At 46.1% G+C, this 6,742-nt stretch overlaps 1 protein-coding gene across 1 annotated transcript in view; it reads right to left on the reverse strand.

Moving 5' to 3' along the window:
• Positions 1–1,742, reverse strand: part of Soat1 (sterol O-acyltransferase 1) — a 61,556-nt gene extending 59,814 nt beyond the window's left edge. Inside the window, exon 1 of the mRNA XM_023703605.1 lies at positions 1,567–1,742. The gene's annotated coding sequence lies outside the window, so the exon portion shown is untranslated. The remainder of the gene's footprint in view (positions 1–1,566) is intronic.
• Between the last annotated feature and the right edge of the window lie 5,000 nt (positions 1,743–6,742).

A 6,742-nucleotide genomic window follows, 5' to 3' on the forward strand; every position in this document is an offset into this window, starting at 1 on the left:
AAAAAAAAATCTATATGGTTAGTATAATCATTTATCCATGTGGTAAATACAAAAAAAGGGTCTCCGCTTTGACAAATGAGTCTGTTAAAAACTCCATTTCTTTCTCACTGAAAATAGGAACTCTCCTCTAATATTTCTCTTCAAAAAGTCCCTTCCTGCAAGGCATGGTGGCTTACTCCTGTAATCCCACTCTTGTAATCCCAGCACTCAGGAACTGAGTGTGAGACTAGACTGGACTATAAAGTGAGCTCAAGGACAGTCTGAACTGCACAGCGGAGATCCTGTCTCTTGAAAGACCAAAACAAAACAAAAAAACCTCCCTTCCTCTGATCTCCAACTCATTCCTTCTTTCATGGTACCAGATGCTGGATGAGACCCTAAAAAACTTAAGCTGGAATAAGGTAGCCTTCATGACATTTACTAGTAGAAAAATTCTTCAGAACCTAACACAACTCATTATAACTTATCATTTACTGCTGGTAAGGACGCTACTGTAGTGTACTAGGAATGCTTAAGGCAAGGAGTTTCAGCAGGAAATAACAGACTAGTATGTGAGGAATGTTTAGGAACTGGGGAAAGGGAGGATGGAACATTAACAAGTTTAGGAAAGTCAAAGGCCACAAGCCAAGACAAAGAGGGAGGCTTTCCAGGAACAAAAAAAGTAAAACCAAGAGTTGAGAGCCAGAAGGAAAGAGGCTCAAAGGAGCTGCAAGAGTGGTCTTTAAGGGAATCCGAAGCCAGCTCGAACACGATGCGTCAAAGCATTGGTATTTCTCTGCATTTACTCTTCCTTCAAACAGAGCGCCTTCCAAATCCACGTGTGACTCCCTTGTCAGTGACTAAACATCGTAACCCACAAACAAATAAAGAGGATGAAGTTCATAACTGATTTTCACAAAGAAATGACTACTAAAAATACACATCGCTTAAATTTCATGGTCATTGACATTTAAGCTCAAAACTAGAAACTTCATTCTAACACTTAAACACAAAATGTGTGTGTGAGAACGGGCGTGGTGGCACATATCCCTAATCCCAGCCCTCGGGAGGCTGAGACAGGGGGATCACTGTGAGTTCGAAGCCACCCTAGGATACCTAGTGACTCCAAGGCCAGCAACCTGTGCTAGTTAGACCCTGTTTCAAAAAAAATAAAATAAAATGAGCTTCACTACCTGGTCCCCACAGAGTTTTTGAGTCTTGTAGTGCAACCCTCGCCTGCACACCCCTTTTCCCCTAAAACACCAAGATGATTTCCTGAGTGGCTTTCTGGTTCCGCTTAAACTTTCTTTACCATTTGGCTTGAAATGCCACAGAATTTGGGGCACCAAAACAAGTGTCCGGGATTTTAGAGGCTGCCAGTAAACCGGATGCCTGACGCTAACTTTCCCGCCCTCCCCTCCCGAAGTCCCTGGGATGTGCGAGACACCCTCCCCCCGGCGGCGGGGCAGCCGCGAACCAGGCCGGGCCCGCGGTCCGGGAAGGCGGCCGCCACCCCTCTCCTTTCCCTCGGGCTGAGGCGGGTGGGACCCGGAGGGGAAGGGAGCGCAGCAGGAGCACAGGCGTTACCTGAGGCCCGAGCCCGCCGGAGTGCGGCGGCCTCCGCCGAGACGAAAGGACAGTCGGAAACCCGCGAGAGCCTGAGCAGCAGGGAGGTCAGCCTCCAGAAGACGTCCGGCAGCTCTGGACCCGCAACGCCGGCTGCCCGGCCGCACAGCCAGATAAAGCACCAGACTCGCCCAGCCAGCCCCCGCCCCCAGCTCCCCGCCCGCCCGGCTGCGTCACGCGCTCTGCCCTCGGGCTCGAGATTCCATTGGTGGTCCCGGCGGGCGCCTGGCCCCGCCCACCGCCCCGCCCCTTTCCGGCGCGCGGGTCTGCGACCCCAGCTCTGGAGCCGGCGCCCACGTCCCGAGCCCGAGCTTCGCGCAGGCGGCTGGAGCCTGCTGTCCCTGCCCACCCGCACGTGCGCTAGGAGCCGGACCGAGATAACTTCCTGCGAGTCCCTGAGTCCCAAACGGCACCCTGCGTAGTAGCGTGGGACAGGGGAGTCAGGCGCTGTTTCGTTGGAGTCGGAGAAGCTCCTGGTGGAACCGTAGATCATGTGGTAGAAAACTAACCATTAAGGAACAAAACAGAAGCCCTAGCCAGTACCTTTGTTAGGAGTCCACTGATGCTCTAAATCGTATTTGACTGTGTCCTTCAGCGACACTCGAACTAGATAAGGAGAACTAGATAAGAAGACCTCATGTGAAAAAATAGGACAATTGAGTAAAAGGGTCCTTGAGAGTTTATTACGTATATATTTTAAAAAGATGCGTTGACATTGAGGACACAGATTAGATAATAAAACATTTAGGACACGGATTAGATAGCAATCGCTTAGATTTTACCAAGGCAAGGCGTAGGAGCATCTAGGATAAAGGTAGGTGAAAGAGAAGGCTGGGAGCAGCAGGCGAAGGAGGCTCACACCGATATCGGCTAACCTGGCCGGGCTGTGCTGTTCTCCGCTGTCAGAATGGCCACTCCCGTGCAGGTCAGCACGCCCGGGACGAATGCCTCGGGTCTCCCGGAACTCACTGTTCTCGGCAGACCTGCTAGCACAGTGGGCTTGTAAAACTCCTGGCCACCCACTGCAGGCAGCACCCTTCACCCAAAGCAGAACTGGCCTCAACCTTGAGCTGGGTTTAGCGCCAGAGCTCGTTGGCAGATCTGCCCAGTTTTGCCTATCTGGCAATAATTGGCACGGCTGCTTCTGCCAACTGTTGGTCTGTGGAATCCCAACTACTTTTGTATTTGACTTTTGCCCTCTCTCCAGGCAAAGTGTAATAAGGACATGGATTCATTTCTGCTGGGACTCTGCTGACCACCTTATATACGAACACTACCTAAGACTCTTGTCTTTTCAGTGTCTCTTTTATTCCTTAAAAAAAAAAAAAAGTGTGTGCTCCTGGTGCTAAGAATACAGCAGTGAATAAAACAGTAGCAGCCTTTGCACGTAGAAGCTTATGTTTCTAGTGGAGAAGATAAATAATAAAACGAGTAAATAAGACAATTGCAGGTACTGGTCAGTTGAGATAAAAATGTGAAATAATGGCACGATCAAGTAATTAAGGGCTCTTAGGGCTTCATTATCAAAGAAAATAGAGATTTAAAACATAATTTAGATGCAACAGTTAATCTGTTAGATTTTCCGAAGACATAAGTGTAGGTGACTTTAGGTAACCTGAGCTGAGACGTAACTAAAGAGAAGTTAGCATGCCAGCCCTGGAGACAAACAGCATTCTAGACAGGGAATGAGTGTGAATGAAGTTCTTGATGCTGAATGTTTTGGGCTAGTTTGAGGAACAGAAAGTCCAAGAGACCAGAGCTTACTGTGTGTGGAGGAGGAATAGTTGCAGTTGGAGCTTTGAGCAAGAGTATAACTGTATTGTTGGCAATGTTTTGTTGTTCAGTGCAAAGGAAAGCTAATAAAGGCTTTTGGAGATGTTGTAATCAGTTTTAAAGAAAAAGACTTGGAACCAGGTGTGATGGCACATGCCTACAACTGCAATACTCAGAAGGCTGAGACCAGCTTGGACTACATGGTAAGACCCTATCTCAACACGCCCCCCCCCATAAGAAAATGATTTGGAGAAACTAGGTGGTGTATGCATTCTTATGGTCCCTGCTATACAAGACTCTGAGGCAAGAGGACACAAAGGTTGAGATAAACCCGGGAAAACTAGCAAGACCCTATCTCAAAAGAAAAAAAGGATGGAGATGTAACTCACTGGTAGAATGCTTGCCTGGCTTGCCTAAGGCCCTGTGCTTAATCTGCAGTATCACATTAAGAAAGATAAGAAAAAAAGAAAGCAAGAAAAAGAAAAAAGAGCAAGCCAGGCATGGTGGCGAGCACCTGTAATCCCAGCACTCAGGAGGCTGAGGCAGGATGATCACTTTGAGTTTGAGGCCAGCCTGGGCTACAAAGTGAGCTCACGGCCAAACTGAGCTATATATCAAGACCCTGTCTTAAAAAAGGACAGAGGAAGGAATCAAGGAAGGAAGGAAGGGCCTTGGAGTGGAGCAGAAATAGAGCAAAGAGGGGCTGGGGTTTTGGCTCAGCGGTACAGTTCCTGCCTGGCAAGTGTGAGATCGTGAATCTGATTCCCTGTACCAGAGAACAAAAAGCAAGACTATGAGATGAATGGTACTTACCCAGATTAGGGGTAGTCACTATAGAAATAGACATCAAAAGATTTTAGGATGCTTCACTGAGTGCAACTATGAAGAAAAGTAGTAGTAAACAAGGTAACTCTAGGTTGTTTCCTTAAGCAACTAGCAGAGTGATAATATCATATAGTATAAAGGTAAAGTCCACATAATATGATTGGAGATATGAGCCTCTAACCAAAATCCATGCATCCCCCATCAGTGGCATGAAAATCTCTTATCACTCAATCATTGGGATCAAAGCTTAGTTAAATGCTAATGTTGACATAATTATATTCCCCAAAACACATGTACAGACGTGTAATGATTTTGTAGGGAGATAAAGATGAATAATACTCCAAAAAAAAAAAAAAAAGTCTATTAGGGAGATAGATAACTAAGGCATTTCAAAACAATAGAATAAGTGTTACAATTCAAATAGGCCTTTTTTTTTTTTTTTCTCCTTTTGAGACCATGTCTTGCTATGCATTCAGGCTGGCCTTCAGCACACTTTGTAACCCAGGCTGGTTTTGAACTCAAATTGATCCTCCTGCCTTAGCCTCCTGAATGCTGGGATTACAGGCATGTACCACCACACTTGTTTAAAAGATGGTTTGGTTTTTTTTTTTAATGTATTTAGTACAGGGTCTACAGGGTCTTACTACTCAGATTGGACTCCTAGTGTCCTCCTCTTATCAGCCTCGCAAGCACTGGGATTACAGGCACAACAGTCTCAGTCTGCCTCTCAGTGTGCCCCGGGGGGCGGAGCCAGCATGGCACACCAGGGATCAAACCTTTGTCCCTGTACCTGCTGAAGCAGGCGCTTTAGTCTGCTAAGCTATCTGGCTGGCCTACACCTAAAAGATGCTTTTAAAAATGGTTACTTGCCAGGCATGATGGTACACACCTGTAATCTCAGCACTCTGAGGGGTTGAGACAGAAGGACTACAAATTAGAGCCCAGCCCCGCTGATTTAATGTTTTAACAAGATCCTGTCTCAAATGGCAAGGATTTGATGGAAAGATTATCACAACTCCTGGAGGAAAGGGAAAGCAGAATGGAGGAATGAATGCTAACAGAGCCCAGCATTCTGAATCAGTAGGAGTTGAGCCATCAGGCAGAGAGAAGGAACATTTCAAGCAAAGGGAAAATAAGGTGAAAGGTCACAAGAAGAGCAGGAGCCAGAAACACCCAGGAGATAGGAAGGTAGCTAAGTATTGTTACAGTGTAGGGTACTTCTGGAACAACACCAAGAGGTAAAGCTAGCATTGGAACTTGAACTTACAGGGCAATGTTTATGAGATGTTCTAACTCAGACCTCACAGATGTGAGGAGCCTGTGAAGGGTGTTAAGTAGGAGATTTAGGAGTCAGTGCTGGGGGAGGAGGGACAACTAGAAGTCAGTAGACAAAGCAGAAGGGTGATACAGAAATGGAAGCTTAGGTGGAGATGATAATGATCTAAACAAGTGGATGGAAAAAAGGCTGAGAGATACTTAAAGAGACAACTGGCAGAATTTAGATAGTAACTGGGTGTAGGGGGTGAAGAATCTATTCAGAATCCATGAATGAGGCCAAATGGCTGGAGTTAATGCTGACTGAGGCAAGAAAATGCACGTAAGCTGCACTGTCCACCTCCTACTGTGACCTAATGAAAGGAACAAGAAGCAGTCAAGTTTTTATTTTTATAATGACATAACTTTGATATCTTTCTGATTATGTCAATAAGACACATTTATTGCAAAAAGTAAAATCAAATATAGAAAAGTAAAAAATCGAAAGTCATCTAATGCTTTATTCAAAGAAGCAACTAAATTTTGATATAGAGAAGGCCTGGCCTAGTGGTACATGCCTGTAATCCTAGCACACAGGAGGCTGAGGCAAGAGGATGGCTGTAAGTTTCAGGCTAGCTGGGGCTACATAACGAGGACAGCTTGAGCTACAATGTGAGACCCTCTCTCAAAAAATTAAAACTAGCAGGGCATGGTTACACACCCCTGTAATCCCAGCACTCATGAGGCTGAGGCAGGAGGATCATTGCAAGTCTGAGACCACCTGGCCTACAAAGAGCTTAAGGCCAGCCTGACCTGCATCACTAGTGAGACTCTGTCTCAAAAAGATCAAACAAGCAAACACCAAACACTTAAGTTCTGTAAAGGGCCACATCTCTCTTAATACGAACAATCAGGCAGTAAATTTTTATCCCATCCTAAGTATGTATGACTTCACCATTGCCCCTCAGGCATACAGAAAACTAAGGAAGAATGAGACAAGGACATAAACCAAAACACAGACCATGCTTGGTATATTCCCCAAAGCTCTTTTTAAAATTTTTTTATTTTTATTTGGTACAGGGTCTCTCTATACAGCTTATACTCACAGTGATCTTCCTGTCTCAGCCTCCCCAACACTGGGATTACAGGCATGCACCACCACTCCTGCTTTCGGTGGCTGGCTTGGCGTGGGGCTCACATGGCATGCAGTAGTGGGAATCAAACCTGGGTCCTTGCGCTTGCCAGACAGGCGCTTAGACCACCAAACTATCTCCCTGGCCCTCCC

This window comes from Octodon degus, unplaced genomic scaffold (assembly GCF_000260255.1).
Source record: "Octodon degus isolate 3935 unplaced genomic scaffold, OctDeg1.0 scaffold00176, whole genome shotgun sequence".
Classification (NCBI taxonomy): Eukaryota; Metazoa; Chordata; class Mammalia; order Rodentia; family Octodontidae; genus Octodon; species Octodon degus.